The sequence below is a fragment of the Nerophis ophidion genome, linkage group LG08, assembly GCF_033978795.1.
Source record: "Nerophis ophidion isolate RoL-2023_Sa linkage group LG08, RoL_Noph_v1.0, whole genome shotgun sequence".
Taxonomy (NCBI): domain Eukaryota; kingdom Metazoa; phylum Chordata; class Actinopteri; order Syngnathiformes; family Syngnathidae; genus Nerophis; species Nerophis ophidion.
The window spans coordinates 15,229,092-15,249,476 of NC_084618.1; the positions used below are offsets into that span (position 1 = coordinate 15,229,092).

Consider the following 20,385-nt stretch of genomic DNA (forward strand, 5'->3'; position numbering starts at 1 on the left):
CTTCGTCTAGCTCTTCCCGGGGGATCCCGAGGTGTTCCCAGGCCAGCCGGGAGACAAAGTCTTCCCAACGTGCCCTGGGTCTTCCCTGTGGCCTCCTACCGGTTGGACGTGCCCTAAACACCTCCCTAGGGAGGCGTTCGGGTGGCATCCTGACCAGATGCCCGAACCACCTCATCTGGCTCCTCTCGATGTGAAGGAGCAGCGGCTTTACTTTGAGTTCCTCCCGGATGGCAGAGCTTCTCATCCTATCTCTAAGGGAGAGCCCCGCCACACGGCGGAGGAAACTCATTTCAGCCGCTTGTACCCGTGATCTTATCCTTTCGGTCATGACCCAAAGCTCATGACCATAGGTGAGGATGGGAACGTAGATCGACCGGTAAATTGAGAGCTTTGCCTTCCGGCTCAGCTCCTTCTTCACCAAAACGGATCGGTACAACGTCCGCATTACTGAAGACGCCACACCGATCCGCCTGTCGATCTCACGATCCACTCTTCCCCCACTCGTGAACAAGACTCCTAGGTACTTGAACTCCTCCACTTGGGGCAGGGTCTCCTCCCCAACCCGGAGATGGCATTCCACCCTTTTCCGGGCGAGAACCATAGACTCGGACTTGGAGGTGCTGATTCTCATTCCGGTCGCTTCACACTCGGCTGCGAACCGATCCAGTGAGAGCTGAAGATCCCGGTCAGATGAAGCCATCAGGTCCACATCATCTGCAAAAAGCAGAGACCTAATCCCGCGGTCACCAAACCGGATCCCCTCAACGCCTTGACTGCGCCTAGAAATTCTGTCCATAAAAGTTATGAACAGAATCGGTGACAAAGGACAGCCTTGGCGGAGTCCAACCCTCACTGGAAATGTGTTCGACTTACTGCCAGCAATGCGGACCAAGTTCTGGCACTGATCATACAGGGAGCGGACCGCCACAATAAGACAGTTCCTGTCTTGCGATGTTATTTGGGCGACCTTTCCTGTTTTGTTGTAGCACAGGGGTAGGGAACCTATGGCTCTCGAGCCAGATGTGGCTCTTTTGATGACTGCTTCTGGCTCTCAGATAAATCTTAGCTGAGATTGCTTAACACGAGAAGAAATGAATAATTCAGCTGGTAATCACAGTTTTGATTGATTGATTGATTACTAAAACGGCCTTCTTTCATCTCCGTAATATCGCTAAAATTCGCTCCATTTTGTCCACTAAAGACGCAGAGATCATTATCCATGCGTTTGTTACGTCTGGTCTCGATTACTGTAACGTATTATTTTCGGGTCTCCCCATGTCTAGCATTAAAAGATTACAGTTGGTACAAAATGCGGCTGCTAGACTTTTGACAAGAACAAGAAAGTTTGATCACATTACGCCTGTACTGGCTCACCTGCACTGGCTTCCTGTGCACTTAAGATGTGACTTTAAGGTTTTACTACTTACGTATAAAATACTACACGGTCTAGCTCCATCCTATCTTGCCGATTGTATTGTACCATATGTCCCGGCAAGAAATCTGCGTTCAAAAGACTCCGGCTTATTAGTGATTCTTAAAGCCCCAAAAAAGTCTGCGGGCTATAGAGCGTTATCCGTTCGGGCTCCAGTACTCTGGAATGCCCTCCCGTTCCAGATGCTACCTCAGTAGAAGCATTTAAGTCTCACCTTAAAACTCATCTGTATACTCTAGCCTTTAAATAGACCTCCTTTTTAGACCAGTTGATCTGCCGCTTCTTTTCATTCTCCTATGTCCCCCCCTCCCTTGTGGAGGGGGTCCGGTCCGATGTCCATGGATGAAGTACTGGCTGTCCAGATTCGAGACCCAGGATGGACCGCTCGTCGGGACCCAGGATGGACCGCTCGCCTGTATCGATTGGGGACATCTCTACGCTGCTAATCCGCCTCCGCTTGAGATGGTCTCCTGTGGACGGGACTCTCGCTGCTGTCTTGGATCCGCTTTGGACTGAACTCTCGCGGCTGTGTTGGAGCCACTATGGATTGAACTTTCGCAGTATCATGTTAGACCCGCTCGACATCCATTGCTTTCGGTCCCCTAGAGAGGGGGGGTTGCCCACATCTGAGGTCCTCTCCAAGGTTTCTCATAGTCAGCATTGTCACTGGCGTCCCACTGGATGTGAATTCTCCCTGCCCACTGGGTGTGAGTTTTCCTTGCCCTTTTGTGGGTTCTTCCGAGGATGTTGTAATCGTAATGATTTGTGCAGTCCTTTGAGACATTTGTGATTTGGGGCTATATAAATAAACATTGATTGATTGATTGATTGATTGATTGATTGGAACTTTTATTAGTAGATTGCACATTACAGTACATATTCCGTCAAATTGACCACTAAATGCTAGCACCCGAATAAGGGGTCCACGTAAATCAATCAATCAATCAATCAATGTTTATTTATATAGCCCCAAATCACAAATGTCTCAAAGGACTGCACAAATCATTACGACTACAACATCCTCGGAAGAACCCACAAAAGGGCAAGGAAAACTCACACCCAGTGGGCAGGGAGAATTCACATCCAGTGGGACGCCAGTGACAATGCTGACTATGAGAAACCTTGGAGAGGACCTCAGATGTGGGCAACCCCCTCCCCCTCTAGGGGACCGAAAGCAATGGATGTCGAGCGGGTCTAACATGATACTGTGAAAGTTCAATCCATAGTGGCTCCAACACAGCCGCGAGAGTTTAGTCCAAAGCGGATCCAAGACAGCAGCGAGAGTCCCGTCCACAGGAGACCATCTCAAGCGGAGGCGGATCAGCAGCGTAGAGATGTCCCCAATCGATACAGGCGAGCGGTCCATCCTGGTACGTGTTAAAGTGTTAAAAACAACATTGAAAATATAAAAAATTCTCAGGGCGGCATAGCTCGGTTGGTAGAGCGGCCATGCCAGCAACTTGAGGGTTGCAGGTTCGATTCCCGCTTCCGCCATTCTTGTCACTGCCGTTGTGTCCTCGGGCAAGACACTTTACCCACCTGCTCCCAGTGCCACCCACACTGGTTTAAATGTAACTTTAAAACATTGGGTTTCACTATGTAAAGCGCTTTGAGTCACTAGAGAAAAGCGCTATATAAATATAGATCACTTCACTTCTCATGCATTTTAATCCATCGATCTGTTTTGTATCCTAACAGTTCAAGAAGTCAAATTAAGAAGTATTTTATTTATTATTGGTTAGCCTCAGAATAACAATGTTACTTAAAAAATGCACGCATTTAGTTGTATTCAGTGTTAAAAAAATATTATATGGCTCTCACAGAAATACATTTTATAATATTTGGCTTTTATGGCTCTCTCAGCCAAAAAGGTTCCCGACCCCTGTTGTAGCAGCTTCACGCCTTCCTTTGAGTGCTTTGTTTTGGCAATCAAGACTATTTCAGTTGTGCGTACACTATCCTTCTTTGTGGGGACATTGTTGATCGTCATGTACTTTGTGGATGCCGTCACGCTTCAAACCCGCTCTAAAACAACACCTCCAGGCAACTTCAACACTTTACTAATACCCTCCTCCATTTACATCCCATCTCCCCGGATTATAAACAACTCAAATGTACTTCTAATGTATATACTTGTTCTTATGCTATCTGAACTCACTATGTTCTCTGCTGGCTGTACATATCCTACTAAATAAGACCTACACTGTTTCAATGTCCACATTTCTCTGTTGATGACTGAAGTTCTGATATCAACCAAAGCTCCTCATCCCACCCCCCGGATTGTAAATAATGTAAATAATTCAATATACATACTATGATGATTAACTTGTGTGATGACTGTATTATGTTGATAGTATATATTTGTACCATGAATTTATTAACGTGGACCCCGACTTAAACAAGTTGAAAAACTTATTGGGGTGTTACCATTTAGTGGTCAATTGTACGGAATATGTACTGAACTGTGCAATGTACTAATAAAAGTATCAATCAATCAATCAATCAATCAAATTTCTTGCCCCCCATTTACTTCTGGGGTCATGTTTCCTCTTATGTCACTCATGTTTCTTTTTTTTTTTTTTTATGTTTATTTATACAGGTGCTGTTCATATTATTAGAATATCATGAAAAAGTTGATTTATTTCAGTAATTATATTCGGAACGTGAAACTTACATATTATATCAATTCATTACACACATAGTGATATATTTGAAATGTTTATTTCTTTAAATTTTGATGACTAGTACTGACAATTACTGAAAATCCCAAATTCGGTATCTCAGAAAATTAGAATATTAGTTACGACTAGTACCAAAAAATATTTTTTAGAAATGTGGGCCAACTGAAAAGTATGAACATGGAAAGTTTCAGCATGTACGGCAATCAATACTTAGTTGCAGCTCCTTTTGCCTGAATTGCTGCAGAAATACGGCGTGGCATAAAGTCGACCAGTCAGTTGCACTCCTCAGGTGTTATGAGAGCCCAGGTTGCTTTAATAGTGGCCTTCAGCTCTTCAGCATTGTTGGGTCTGGCATCTCGCATCTTCCGCTTCACAATACCCCATAGCTTTTCTATGGGGTTAAGGTCAGGTGAGTTTTTTTTTATTTTTTATTAGATCAACACAAAAACACACAAGATACACTTTCCATCAGTGCATCAACCCCCCAAAGAAAACCCCTCCCTCCCCCATTCACACCCAGCCACACCCACTCACACAAAAAAGGTTTGTTTCTTTCGGCTACCAAAATGCTGGTTCCCACAACATATATAACACATTCTGCAAGGGACACAGTCCCTGAAACACACATGATTGTGTGTGCCGCCGGTCCACTAACACCATCATTAATTACTATTTTTTATGTAATTGTTTTATATGATTTTACTTTCTTTTTTATCCCCAAAAAATTTCATTGTTTTCCTTTTTTTTTAATCTCATTTTATTTTATTAAAAAAATATAAAATAAAAAAATAACCTTATCTTCATCAGACCAGGTTGTTAATGGAATTAGACTTGTCTAAAAGGTTTTTAAAACCAGGTCCAGTCCAGACAATGTCAAAGTGGGCCTCAGCAACACACACCCTCATCCATGTACAACAACAAAAATTAGGGAAACAACAGATTGCATATAAGTTATAAACAAAATTACATTTTCATAAAAAGCATTTGTGTATAGTCCATATTATGTCCAAGTCAGATTCAACACACACCTTCATTTTGTACACTCAAAAATAGGGAACACAACAACAGATAGCATATATGTTGCTGTTGTTGCATATCTATAAACATTATTACATTTTCATAATAAGCCTTTAAGGATTTCCCATCTTGTTTCATGTTTTCGGGCATCATTATCGTTGTCAATCATGTATCTTTCTAAAGTTAAAAAATACTGAATAAATGTTTTAAAGAAAGTAATACTAAGTGAATATCTATTTTTGGCCTTAAAAATAAACCTTTTACCAAGTACTATAATTAAATTGACTGAGTCATGCTTGTCAATAAACTCTCCTAATATAACAGAAACTATATCAAGCTTCATAAACAAACCAATCCTTGAACACGTTTTTTCAACTTCCCCCCAAAAAGAAGACACAATATGACAATACCAAAACAAATGCAGGGTGGATTCAGATTCCTGACAGCAAAAGCGGCAATCGTCTGACTCAGTCATATTCCATAGTTTTAACATTTTCCCCCTGGGTAAGAAGTTATAAATAATTTTAATTTGAAAATAACGGTTTTGCACATCGATAGTAGTTTTGTAGATTAGTTTGAATATGGCATCCCACGGCAACGGGCAGTCAAAAAAGTCCTCCCATTTTCCATATGTGTTATATGGGACAGCCTTCAAAGATTTCTTTATTAAATAAAAATTATATATTTTGTTATTAATTTTAGTTCCTTTTTGCCAACTAGAATTTCTTATTAGAGGTTTACAAACTAGTAATTTAGTAGTTCAGGTGAGTTTGCAGGCCAATCAAGAACAGGGATACCATGGTCCTTAAACCAGGTACTGGTAGATTTGGCACTGTGTGCAGGTGCCAAGTCATGTTGGAAAATGAAATCTTCACCTCCATAAAATTGGTCAGCATAAAGTGTTCTAAAACTTCCTGGTGGACTGCTGCATTGACCCTAGACCTCAGGAAACACAGTGGACCAACACCAGCAGATGACATGGCACCCCAGTGGAAATTTGACACTGGACTTCAGGCAACGTGGATTCTGTGCCTCTCCTGTCTTCCTCCAGACTCTGGGACCTTGATTTCCAAAGGAGATACAAAATGTATTTTCATCTGAAAACATAACTTTGGACCACTCAGCAGCAGTCCAGTCCTTTTTGTCTTGAGCCCAGGCGAGACGCTTTTGACGTTGTCTCTTATTCATTGTGGCTTTACATAAGGAATGCGACAGCTGAAGCCCATATCTTGCATACGTCGGTGCGTGGTGGTTCTTGAAGCACTGACTCCAGCTGCAGTCCACTCTTTGTGGATCTCCCCCACATTTTTGAATCGGTTTTGTTTGACAATCCTCTCCAAGGCGCGGTTATCCCTCTTGCTTGTACACTTTTTTCTACCACATCTTTGTCTTCCCTTCGCCTCGCTATTAATGTGCTTGGACACAGAGCTCTGGGAACATCCAACCTCTTTGGCAATGACCTTTTGTGTCTTGCCCTCCTTCTTTAAAGTATCAATGGTCATCTTTTGGACAGTTGTCAAGTCAGCAGTCTTCCCCAGGATTGTGTGTCATACAGAATCAAAACGAGAGACCATTTAAAGGCTTTTCCAGGTGTTTTGAGTTAGCTAATTAGAGTGTGGCACCAGGTGTCTTCAATATCCAACCTTTTCACCATATTCTAATTTTCTGAGATGTTGAATTTAGGGTTTTCATTGGTTGTCAGCTATAGTCATCTCCTTTTTAGCAAAAAAAAAAAACACTTGAAATGTATCAGTCTGTTTGGAATGAATGTATACATTCTACAAGTTTGACTTTCTAAATGGAATTAATGAAATAAATCAACTTTTTCATGATATTCTAATAATATGACCGGCACCTGTTAATTTCAACAATTACAAACAGTAAGTCAAACAACAATATAAAACATTATGAAAACAGTACAAAACAGTGCCAGGGGGTTGTAAATTCAAAATAATAAAAATAGAATACAAAAAAATATATATATAATAAACAAAGTGCAAAGCCATAGGCTAATTCAGATTCATTAAACAACTTAAATTTGGAACGCAGCATCATCGTTTTCGCAGCTTTTTTGTTGTTAGAGGTAGAGAGTGTTTTAATGCAAAGTTCAAAATCTTTTTTAAAGGCACAAAAGATAGAAACTTACATTTATGAATATAAAACTTAGCCAATGAAATAATGAGGTTGCAAAGGTAGAATTATTTTTCAAATTTTTGTTCATACAGTGTAAAACCAAAAATCACATCTTTAAAGCAAACCACAAATTTGTGTCACTCATGTTGCCTTTTATGGGAAACATGAGTGCTGACGTATAAACAACGACTGAAACTCCATCCATCCATCATCTTCCGCTTATCCGAGGTCGGGTCACGGGGGCAGCAGCCTAAGCAGGGAAGCCCAGACTTCCCTATCTCCAGCCACTTCGTCTAGCTCTTCCCGGGGGATCCCGAGGCGTTCCCAGGCCAGCCGGGAGACATAGTCTTCCCAACGTGTCCTGGGTCTTCCCCGTGGCCTTCTACCAGCTGGACGTGCCCTAAACACCTCCCTAGGGAGGCGTTCGGGTGGCATCCTGACCAGATGCCCGAACCACCTCATCTCGCTCCTCTCGATGTGAAGGAGCAGGGGCTTTACTTTGAGTTCCTCCCGGATGGCAGAGCTTCTCACCCTATCTCTAAGGGAGAGCCCCGCCACACGGCGGAGGAAACTCATTTCGGCCGCTTGTACCCGTGATCTTATCCATTCGGTCATGACCCAAAGCTCATGACCATAGGTGAGGATGGGAACGTAGATCGACCGGTAAATTGAGAGCTTTGCCTTCCGGCTCAGCTCCTTCTTCACCACAACGGATCGGTACAACGTCCGCATTACTGAAGGCGCCGCACCGATCCGCCTGTCGATCTCACGATCCACTCTTCCCCCACTCGTGAACAAGACTCCTAGGTACTTGAACTCCTCCACTTGGGGCAGGGTCTCCTCCCCAACCCGGAGATGGCACTCCACCCTTTTCCGGGCGAGAACCATGGACTCGGACTTGCAGGTGCTGATTCTCATTCCGGTCGCTTCACACTCGGCTGCGAACCGATCCAGTGAGAGCTGAAGATCCCGGTCAGATGAAGCCATCAGGACCACATCATCTGCAAAAAGCAGAGACCTAATCCCGTGGCCACCAAACCGGAACCCCTCAACGCCTTGACTGCGCCTAGAAATTCTGTCCATAAAAGTTATGAACAGAATCGGTGACAAAGGACAGCCTTGGCGGAGTCCAACCCTCACTGGAAACGTGTCCGACTTACTGCCAGCAATGCGGACCAAGCTCTGACACTGGTCATACAGGGAGGAGACCGCCACAATAAGACAGTCCGGTACCCCATACTCTCTGAGCACTCCCCACAGGACTTCCCGAGGGACACGGTCCAATGCCTTCTCCAAGTCCACAAAGCACATGTAGACTGGTTGGGCAAACTCCCATGCACCCTCAAAAACCCTGCCGAGAGTATAGAGCTGGTCCACAGTTCCACGACCAGGACGAAAACCACACTGTTCCTCCTGAATCCGAGGTTTCGACTATCCGGCGAAGCCTCCTCTCCAGTACACCTGAATAAACCTTACCGACTGAAACTAAAAAAAATTAAACCCACTTCCAAAGACATGCACCTGGGGATAGGTTGATTGGCGACACTAAATGGGCCTTAGTGTGTGAATGTTGTCTGTCTATCTGTGTTGGCCCTGCGATGAGGTGGCGACTTGTCCAGGGTATACCCCGCCTTCCGCCCGATTGTAGCTGAGATAGGCGCTGTCAAGCCAAATTTCTTCTCCCTACAAAAACCTTCCCCCCCACTTACTTCCGGGGTCAGACGTTTTGTTAACGCTATATTATAAAATTATAACGCTATATTATAAAAATACAGACGTTTTGTTAACGCTATATTACAAAAAAATTTAAAAAAAACAATTTACAAACACAAGCTATGGGATGACATAAAAGGAAACGTGACCCCGGAAGTAAATGCGTCATCCCATAGCTTGTGTTTGTAAATTGTTTTTTTACATTTTTTTTTATAATATAGCGTTAACAAAAAACGTCTGTATTAATTAATCATGACCCCGGAAGTAAATGGGGGCGGAAGGTTTTTGTAGGGGGGAAGAAATTTGGTGTGGCAGCGCCAGCGACCCAATAAGGGAATAAGCGGTAGAAAATGGATGGATGGATGTGATTTTAAGGTTTTACTACTTACGTATAAAATACTTCACGGTCTAGCTCCATCCTATCTTGCCGATTGTATTGTACCATATGTCCCGGCAAGAAATCTGCGTTCAAAGGACTCCGGCTTATTAGTGATTTCCAAATCCCCAAAAAAAGTCTGCGGGCTATAGAGCTTTTTCATTTCGGGCTCCAGTACTCTGGAATGCCCTCCCGGTAACAGTTCGAGATGCCACCTCAGTAGAAGCATTTAAGTCTCACCTTAAAACTCATTTGTACACTCTAGCCTTTAAATAGACTCCCTTTTTAGACCAGTTGAGCTGCCGTTTCCTTTCTTTTTCTTCTATGTCCCACTCTCCCTTGTGGAAGGGGTCCGGTCCAATCCGGTGGCCATGTACTGCTTGCCTGCGTATCGGCTGGGGACATCTCTGCGCTGCTGATCCGCCTCCGCTTGGGATGGTTTCCTGCTGGCTCCGCTGTGAACGGGACTCTCACTGCTGTGTTGGATCCGCTTTGGACTGGACTCTCGCGACTGTGTTGGATCCATTATAGATTGAACTTTCACAGTATCATGTTAGACCCGCTCGACATCCATTGCTTTCCTCCTCTCCAAGGTTCTCATAGTCATCATTGTCACCGACGTCCCACTGGGTGTGAGTTTTCCTTGCCCTTATGTGGGCCTACCGAGGATGTCGTAGTGGTTTGTGCAGCCCTTTGAGACACTAGTGATTTAGGGCTATATAAGTAAACATTGATTGATTGATTGAAATTCACATAAATGTCATTTTAATTTAGTTCACTTACACAGAGAACTAAAAAAAAACTGAATTACACTGTTATTCCTTTCCACATATGTCCAATGTGCGTTCAGTCAGGAATATCCTCAAGTTAATTTGTCCGATTGATACAGACGTTTTGTTAACACTATATTATAAAAAATTTAAATAAATAAAAAATAAAATTTTTTACAAACACAAGCTATGGGATGACGTAAGAGGAAATGTGACCCCGGAAGTAAATGGGGAGTGGGGGAGAAATTTGTCGTGACAATGCCTTCTTTGCTCCACACGCTGTAAGTTTTTGCTGTCGTCCAGCATTCTGTTTTTGTTGACTTTTTAGCCAGTTCAGTTTTACTTTTGTTCAGGGGTGGGCATCACGTCGATCGCGATCGACTGGTCGATCTCGGAGGGTGTGTCAGTCGATCTCAAGCCAGGCATTAAAAAATAGACATAAAAATGAGCAATCATCAATCATACCAAGACTTCACTTTCGTCAGTTGTTTGACATTCTCGGCACCCGAGGATCTTGTGAGATGACGCTGGCTCCTGCGAGCTCATATTTAAGAAAAAAATCACTAACAGGGCGGACGCAGAGAAACACATTTTATTTCTAGAGTCAAAACTCTAAAGACCGACTGCACAGTTCCTGTCTTCACCATAAAAGAGCTGTTTCATCCTGCCTGTGCTAACAAAATAAGAGTCTCAGAAAGCTAGCGTGCACAAGCTAGCAAGCTACTGAGTTTGATGCCAATGTATTTCTCCCCCGCCCTCAGCGACCGCTTTCTCACTTGCTTGCCCACCCGCACAGTCACTGACGTCACTCACCTGGTGCCAGACATTAAAGGGCCACACACATATGCTACTCTCATAACAAAGTGTTTGAAAACGAGTATGCAAGTTGGACAAATGAGATGCCAAAACCAACCACTTTCATGTGGTATTGGACAGAAAGGAGGACTTTTTTTTTTCCTCCATTTGAAAATGCGGACGTTATCAGCACCACTGTCTAATTCCAATCAATGCAAGTCATCAGAATCAGGTAATACACCAACTTATATTCTTGTCTTCATAAAAGAAAGGAATCTATGTGTGTTAAACATGCTTGTATTATCATTAAACACCATTACAAAAATGTCTCTTTCATAAATAAATAAATGTAGATTATAAATAGGAATGAGGTAGATCTCCTCGACTTGGTCAATTGAAAAGTAGCTCGCCTGCAGAAAAAGTGTGAGTGCCCCTGTTTTAGTGCCTTTTTGTTCATTTTGGGTTTAAGTGTTACATACCTTTTTACCTGCACACTGTCTCCCGCTGTGCTCTGCATATTGAGATCACGACTAACCATCCTCAACGCGTTCCCACTTCTACAAAGCAATGAACTACCTGCTGCTACCTACTGCTATGGAGTATTACAAGATTACCCTGCCAAGCGCTACACAGCACAGGCACTAGACAACGGCACATTATTATGATTATTAATTAGCAAAAAGTATTTTTGGGACCAGTAAGCACATTTGCATAATTTCCCACGGCACACCAGACAATATATCACGGAACACTAGTGTGCCGCGACACAGTGGTTGAAAATCACTGGCAGTTGACAGGTAGAAAACAATGATGGTGTTCAGAGTTTTCCTGCTCAAATCAGTGGACTGTTGGAAATGGGAATGGGGGGATTACTTTTCACAAGTCAAATTTAATATTAACATACTCTTGGTTGTATTTTGTGAAAAGAATATTACCACAGAGTTGAGAAGGAGCAAAGATCTTCAATATTTGGATGTGAAAATCGCAAATAAATCTTCTGGGGGAGGATTTGTAGTATTATTACTCTATCTGTATTTGCTTTTGTTTCCTTTCCTTGATGTGGAAAGTGCCTTGACTTTTGTGCGGGTTTCAAATGTATGTTTTTTGGTCAATAAAAAAAATTATTAAATAAAAAATGTTGCTGTTGGACACTTCCTGTCTCGGTGTTGCTGTTGGACACTTCCTTTTTCATATATTTTTTAGTATTATTACTCTATATGTATTTGCTTTTGTTTCCCTTTGATGTTGAAAGTGCCTTGACTTTTGAGTGAATTATAAGTGTATGTTTATTGGTCGATAAAAAAATAAAATTAAAATAAATAAATAAATAAATAAATATGGCTGTCGGACACTTCCTGTCCTCGGTGTTGCTGTTGAACACTTCCTTTTTCATATTTTTTTTAGTATTATTGCTCTATCTGTATTTGCTTTTGTTTCCTTTCCTTGATGTTGAAAGTGCTTTGACTTTTGTGTGAATTATAAATGTATTTTTGTTGGTCAATAAAAAAATAAAAAATAAAAAAATAAAATAAAAATATATCTCTGTCGGACACTTCCTGTCCTCGGTGTTGCTGTTGGACACTTCCTTTTTCATATTTTTTTAGTATTATTACTTTATCCGTATTTGCTTTTTTTTTTCTTTCCTTGATGCTGAAAGTGCCTTGACTTTTGGGTGAATTATAAATGTATGTTGGTTGGTCAATAAAAAAATAACAAGTAAATAAATAAAATAAAAAATGTATTGCTGTTGGACACTTCCTTTTTCACATTTTTTAGTATTAGTACTCTATCTGTATTTGCTTTTGTTTCCTTTCCTTGATATTGAAAGTGCTTTGACTTTTGTGTGAATTATAAATGTATTTTTGTTGGTCAGTAAAAAATAAATAAATAAAATAAAAATATATCCCTGTCGGACACTTCCTGTCCTCGGTGTTGCTATTGAACACTTCCTTTTTCATATTTTTGTAGTATTAGTACTCTATCTGTATTTGCTTTTGTTTCCTTTCCTTGATGTTGAAAGTGCTTTGACTTTTGTGTGAATTATAAATGTATTTTTGTTGGTCAATAAAAAAAAAATAAAAAAATAAATGGGGATAGGTTGATTGGCAACACTAAAATTGGCCCTAGTGTGTGAATGTGAGTGTGAATGTTGTCTGTCTATCTGTGTTGGCCCTGCGATGAGGTGGCGACTTGTCCAGGGTGTACCCCGCCTTCCGCCCGATTGTAGCTGAGATAGGCGCCAGCGCCCCCCGCGACCCCGAAAGGGAATAAGCGGTAGAAAATGGATGGATGGATGGATGAAATAAAAATATATCTCTGTCGGACACTTCCTGTCCTCGGTGTTGCTGTTGGACACTTCCTTTTTCATATTTTTTTAGTATTATTACTTTATCCGTATTTGCTTTTGTTTTTCTTTCCTTGATGTTAAAAGTGCCTTGACTTTTGAGTGAGTTATAAATGTATGTTTGTTGGTCAATAAAAAAATAACAAGTAAATAAATAAAATAAAAAATGTATTGCTGTTGGACACTTTCTTTTTCACATTTTTTAGTATTAGTACTCTATCTGTATTTGCTTTTGTTTTCTTTCCTTGATATTGAAAGTGCTTTGACTTTTGTGTGAATTATAAATGTATTTTTGTTGGTCAATAAAAAAATAAATAAATAAAATAAAAATATATCCCTGTCGGACACTTCCTGTCCTCGGTGTTGCTGTTGGACACTTCCTTTTTCATATTTTTTTAGTATTATTACTCTATCTGTATTTGCTTTTGTTTCCTTTCCTTGATATTGAAAGTGCTTTGACTTTTGTGTGAATTATAAATGTATTTTTGTTGGTCAATAAAAAATAAATAAATACAATCAAAATATATCCCTGTCGGACACTTCCTGTCCTCGGTGTTGCTGTTGGACACTTCCTTTTTCATATTTTTTTAGTATTATTACTTTATCTGTATTTGCTTTTGTTTTTCTTTCCTTGATGTTGAAAGTGCCTTGACTTTTGAGCGAATTATAAATGTATGTTTGTTGGTCAATAAAAAAATAATAAGTAAATAAATACAATAAAAAATGCATTGCTGTTGGACACTTCCTGTCGTCGGGGTTGCTGTCGGACACTTCCTTTTTCATATTTTTTAGTATTATTACTCCGTTTGTATTTGCTTTTGTTTCCTTTCCTCGACGTAGAAAGTGCCTTGACTTTTAAATGAATTATAAATGTATGTTTTTTTTTGGTCAATAAAAAAAACAAGTTACTATTCCGGTTGCTGAACCAAAACCGGAAGCAGAAGAAGCGACGAAGAATTATCCCGTGACATCACTTCCGCTCATGGGATGGCTGCGGGTCACGTGACGCGGCGCTACCTGCCCGACTTGTGTGCGATGTTCGTCGTTGGCGCCAAACGCATCAAAGGGGCGCCGTCACTCCTTTATGCCGACGTTTGGTCCTCCGAGGGCGGCCCGTGGTGCCTCGAACGGCCGCTTCCGCCGCCGCCGACCGGAGCCCCGCGCTTCTCCGCGACGACAAGAGCGGCAGCTCGCGGCCTAGACGTCACGTGACCGGCATGCGGCTGAGCGCTTGATTAAAAAAAAAAAAAACAAAGATGGCGTGAGAGCGGCGGAGTGGACAAGACAACACCGCCGCCCAAGTAAGTGCGCGCCTTCACGCTCGCACGGACACTAAACAGACCGCCTTAACCACCCTCTAAGACGTACTGTCCTCTTTTTTTATTCTTCTTTTTATTTTTTTTTAAAAGGCTGCGTTCGCCATCTGCCGCTGCTAGCTTGCTGCTAGTCGTTAGCTAGCAACAGCAATGACATAACATGTCAGGCCCAAATCGGCTTTTAAACTGTTTAAGTGCTCTTAAATGCCATTTTTAAACATGCCGTGTTTGAGTTGAATTAAAAGGGGATTCATGTTCATTGGTTTGAATGTAAGCAAGCTGACGTTGTTTCTCACCCTCGCTAACACAATGACTCCAGCAGTATCGGGTCGATTATGATACCGTTTGGTTCCTTTTTTTATTATTATTTTAATTCCGAATATCGACGTCTTGTGAAAATGCGAAAGTGCAATCCGGGGGTTAGCTTTCGGTTCTGTTGCGGGCGAGCATGGCGGAGCCGTGTCACCGTGATCAGGTCGATGCTGACCCCCCACACCCCTCTGCCGACAAAAGCCGCAAAAAGTGAGTGGGAAACTGGTCTTTGTGGACTTTGTAGACGTGCACGTTTGTCAATGATTACTAAAAATGTGCCGCCCGGCTTCGTGCAGCCTCGTTGTCGGCGGAAGCCGGAAGTGCGAGTAGGACGTTGCAAGCACGTGTCTTGTTTTGGGTCACTTTGGAGAGTGACCCCGACCTCCAGTGTGGTTTTTACCCTTGCCGGGTGTACATCAGATCCTCATCCAATGCAGGATGGATTAGTCAAAATGTAGTGTTTTGTGTCATGGTGAGGCTTCAAAAAACTACATTCTTCCCTCTCTCTTATCCCGCGTGTGCTACAACTTAATCATTATTTTGGTATGTGTGTAAAGTATTTATTTGTAGGTAAACAAGTGTTTGCTAAAACAAAAGTAGCTACAAAATGGAGTCCGGTCATTCCTCATTTAAGAACTTATATATTCAATTGTTTATCCCACGTGTGCTACAACTTTATCATTATTTTGTTATGTGTGTCAAATGTTAAAAAAAAAGTATTTTTTGGTGTAAAGTGTTTGCTAAAACAAAAGTAGCTCCAAAATGGAGTCCGGTCATTCATCATCTAAGAACTTATATATTCAATTGTTTATCCCACGTGTGCTACAACTTTATCATTATTTTGTTGTGTGTCAGATGTTAAAAAAAAAGTATTTATTTTTAGGTGTAAAGTGTTTGCTAAAACAAAAGTAGCTCCAAAATGGAGTCCAGTCATTCCTCATTTAAGAACTTATATATTCAATTGTTTACCCCACGTGTGCTACAACTTTATCATTATTTTGGTATGTGTGTAAAATGTAAAGAGAAAGTATTTATTTTTAGGTATAAAGTGTTTGCTAAAACAAAAGTATTTCCAATATGGAGTCCGGTCATTCCTCATTTAAGCACTTATATATTCAATTGTTTATCCCACGTGTGCTACAACTTTATCATTATTTTGGTATGTGTGTGAAGTATTTATTTGTGGTATATTTGTAGGTAAAAAGGTGTTTGCTAAAACAAAAGTAGCTCCAAAATGGAGTCCGGTCATTCCTCATTTAAGAACTTATATATTCAATTGTTTATCCCACGTGTGCTACAACTTTATCATTATTTTGGTATGTGTGTGAAGTATTTATTTGTGGTATATTTGTAGGTAAAAAGGTGTTTGCTAAAACAAAAGTAGCTCCAAAATGGAGTCCAGTCATTCCTCATTTAAGAACTTATATATTCAATGGTTTACCCCACGTGTGCTACAACTTTATCATTATTTTGGTATGTGTGTAAAATGTAAAGAGAAAGTATTTATTTTTAGGTATAAAGTGTTTGCTAAAACAAAAGTATTTCCAATATGGAGTCCGGTCATTCCTCATTTAAGCGCTTATATATTCAATTGTTTATCCCACGTGTGCTACAACTTTATCATTATTTTGGTATGTGTGTGAAGTATTTATTTGTGGTATATTTGTAGGTAAAAAGGTGTTTGCTAAAACAAAAGTAGCTCCAAAATGGAGTCCAGTCATTCCTCATTTAAGCACTTATATATTCAATTGTTTATACCATGTGTGCCACAACTTTATCATTATTTTGGTATGTGTGTGAAGTATTTATTTGTGGTATATTTGTAGGTAAAAAGGTGTTTGCTAAAACAAAAGTAGCTACAAAATGGAGTCCGGTCATTCCTCATTTAAGTATTTAGATATTCAATTGTGCCTTGCGATGAGGTGGCGACTTGTCCAGGGTGTACCCCACCTCCCGCCCGATTGTAGCTGAGATAGGCGCCAGCGCCCCCCGCGACCCCTAAAAAAAAAGGGAATAAGCGGTAGAAAATGGATGGATGGATGGATATTCAATTGTTTATCCCACGTGTGCTACAACTTTATCATTATTTTGGTATGTGTGTGAAGTATTTATATGTGGTATACTTGTAGGTGAAAAGGTGTTTGCTAAAACAAAAGTAGCTACAAAATGGAGTTCGGTCATTCCTCATTTAAGCATTTATATATTCAATTGTTTATCCCACGTGTGCTACAACTTTATCATTATTTGGTATGGGTGTAAAATGTTAAAAGAAAGTATTTATTTGTAGCATATTTTTAGGTAAAAATTCTTTGCTAAAACAAAAGTAGCTACAAAAATGGAGTCCGGTCAGTCCTCATTTTAGCACTTATATATTCAATTGTTTATCCCACGTGTGCTACAACTTTATCATAATTTTGGTATGTGTGTAAAATGTAAAAAGAAAGTATTTATTTTTAGGTTAAAAAAAAAGTGTTTGCTAAAACAAAAGTAACTCCAAATTGGAGTCCTGTCATTCCTCATTTAAGCACTTTTATATTCAATTGTTTATCCCACGTGTGCTACAACTTTATCATTATTTGGTATGGGTGTAAAATGTTAAAAGAAAATATTTATTTGTAGCATATTTTAGGTAAAAATTATTTGCTAAAACAAAAGTAGCTACAAAATGGAGTCCGGTCAGTCCTCATTTTAGCACTTATATATTCAATTGTTTATCCCACGTGTGCTACAACTTTATCATAATTTTGGTATGTGTGTAAAATGTAAAAAGAAAGTATTTATTTTTAGGTAAAAAAAGTGTTTGCTAAAACAAAAGTAACTCCAAATTGGAGTCCTGTCATTCCTCATTTAAGCACTTTTATATTCAATTGTTTATCCCACGTGTGCTACAACTTTATCATTAGTTGGGTACGTGTGTAAAATGTATTAAAAAAAAAGTGTTTATTGGCATGAAACCATTATTATTAGACATGTCCACTGAAAACAAGTAATAAATATTAAAATGCAAATGCATTACAAATTCGTAACATTTAGTAGCAGGTGTTAACACACTGACATGTTAGCTAGCTCGTTCTTTGGTTGTTGATGCTAGCAAGAAAGCTAATGATAAACTTAAACTTCTCTATTAGACAATTTAAATATATTAGGTCTTATGCTGGTTTGGACATAGTTCGTTGACGTATTTTTAGGAAAAAAATGTTTGCTAAAACAAAAGTAGCTACAAAATGGAGTCCAGTCATTCCTCATTTAAGCACTTCTACATTATTTTGTTTACTCTTATTTAGGTATGTGTTAAATGCTAAGTTCATGGTTATTTGCAAAAAAATGAAGTTTCTCCTGTTGGAACATGAAATATCTTGTCTTTGCAGTCTATTCAATTGAATATAAGTTGAAAAGGATTTGCAAATCATTGTATTCTCTTTTTATTTACCGTTTACACAACGTGACAACTTCACTGCTTTTTGGGTATTGTAAAAGATATTTGTCAGACTCGCAGAAAAGAAGAACATTTTACTCACCACAGGAGAGTTTTGAAAATCGTGTTGACTTTGCAAAATTTGGGCACAGCTTTGTGACGTGAGTCAGAAAATTGCGATGTCCTGGATAAACTAGAACTACGTCATCAGTATTGGTGTATAGTGGTGATGAAAACAACGCAGTTGAAGTCTGAAAATAGTGGTACAGTCACTACTTAAGATGGTGCGATAAAGAGTGAGATGCCTTGAGTGACCAGCAGGGCCATCCATCCAGCAGTCAATACACACATACATACCTACAGTTGTTTAAATTGTGCCAAAATACACTTTTTGAAATTTAATATGTCTGAACTGTTTGCTCAAAAAACTGCTTTGGTCTTTCTGGTATTGCAGTTATTAGCTAGCATTATTTAAACAAACCGGGAACCTAAACCCGAAATGTTTCATGAATACAATAATTATTATTTCACAACCGAAACTGAATTTGAATGAATGCATGAATACACATTTGTCCAAATTCAGTTCCTTTTCTGTAATAAGAATTATAATTAGAAATAGATGGTGACAAATGTATCAAAGGGGAACTGCATTGTTTGCAACTCTTATCATTCACAATCCTTAAATAAGACAAGAAGACACGTTTTTCCTCATTTTCATTTTAACTCGTAAATGAATGCTGGCAAAAGTGAGCTAACAATGGAATTGATGGAAGTCGCTCCATTCCGCTTATAAAGCGCTTTTAAAAACTTCCCTCAACGTTCTATGTACAAGCTTTAAGTACATTGTATGTGTAATGTAGAAACAATCACATTCAAAACCAAATGTAATATATACCTTTTTTTAATTCATTTTAAGCACATATTAATTTCACAGACTCATCACAGCGTTCACATTTCCCTTCCACAACACAAGTAGTACTCATGTCTAGAGTTGCAAAGGGGTGGAAAGTTTTCGGTAAATTTACAGAAAGTTTCCGGGAAGTTTTGAAATATTGACCATATTTTAAATATTCAAAGTTGGATACCGTCCACGGGAATTAAAGGGAATATATGGGAATTCCAATAATGATATATTATTGGGCACTTGTCTGTATGCTGCTGCATCTTTGTGCCATTTTTGACCTCGCTCTTTGCACAGTATTTACACATGTACACCGCCTCTCCGCCTACATTGGTTGGGGTGAAATGTCTCCACATATCAGATGGTGTACGTGGCATTATTCGGTTTGTATTTACTTATTCTTATAAAACACTGATGTTAGATTTAGCACGCATGCCAAATGAAACCATAACCTACATTCTTGTATGACAACAGAATGGCTAGCAGAACAGAAGGTGGAGGAAACTACACCTTTTGATATAGTATTTTGCTAGTTGAACTTTACACATCACAAAAAAGGTAAATTCGGATCGCTAACATCCATCCATCCATCCATTTTCTACAGCTTATTCCCTTTCGGGCTGGCGGGGGGCGCTGGCACCTATCTCAGCTACAATTGGGCGGAAGGCGGGGTACACCCTGGACAAGTCGCCACCTCGTCGCAGGGCCAACACAGATAGACAGACAACATTCACACTCACATTCACACACGAGGGCCAATTTAGTGTTGCCAATCAACCTATCCCCAGGTGCATGTCTTTGGAAGTGGGAGGAAGCCGGAGTACCCGGAGGGAACCCACGCATTCACGGGGAGAACATGCAAACTCCACACAGAAAGATCCCGAGCCTGGATTTGAACCCAGGACTGCAGGACCTTCGTATTGTGAGGCAGACGAACTAACCCCTCTGCCACCGTGAAGCCCAGAGGATCGCTAACATTGTTGGCATAAATGAATGGGATTTAACATAGAGAAAATTAGCATCGCGGCTAACGGAGAAGCAATTTTGGTTCATTATGAGACTGTGGCGGTAAATAAACCTAGCTTGCTTGAGATATTAGCCCCATAATCATTTAACAAGTACAGGAACAGCTAGCGAGCTTGAGTTGAAGTCTGCCGGAGTAGTTTCCAGTCATACAGTA

General features: G+C 40.3%; 1 protein-coding gene across 2 annotated transcripts in view; it reads left to right on the forward strand.

The window, feature by feature from the left end:
- The first annotated feature begins 14,236 nt into the window (after nucleotides 1-14,236).
- sbno1 (strawberry notch homolog 1 (Drosophila)) overlaps nucleotides 14,237-20,385 on the forward strand; it is a 64,866-nt gene continuing 58,717 nt past the window's right edge. For both annotated transcript variants that reach the window (XM_061907813.1, XM_061907814.1), the window contains exon 1: nucleotides 14,237-14,562. The gene's annotated coding sequence lies outside the window, so the exon portion shown is untranslated. The remainder of the gene's footprint in view (nucleotides 14,563-20,385) is intronic.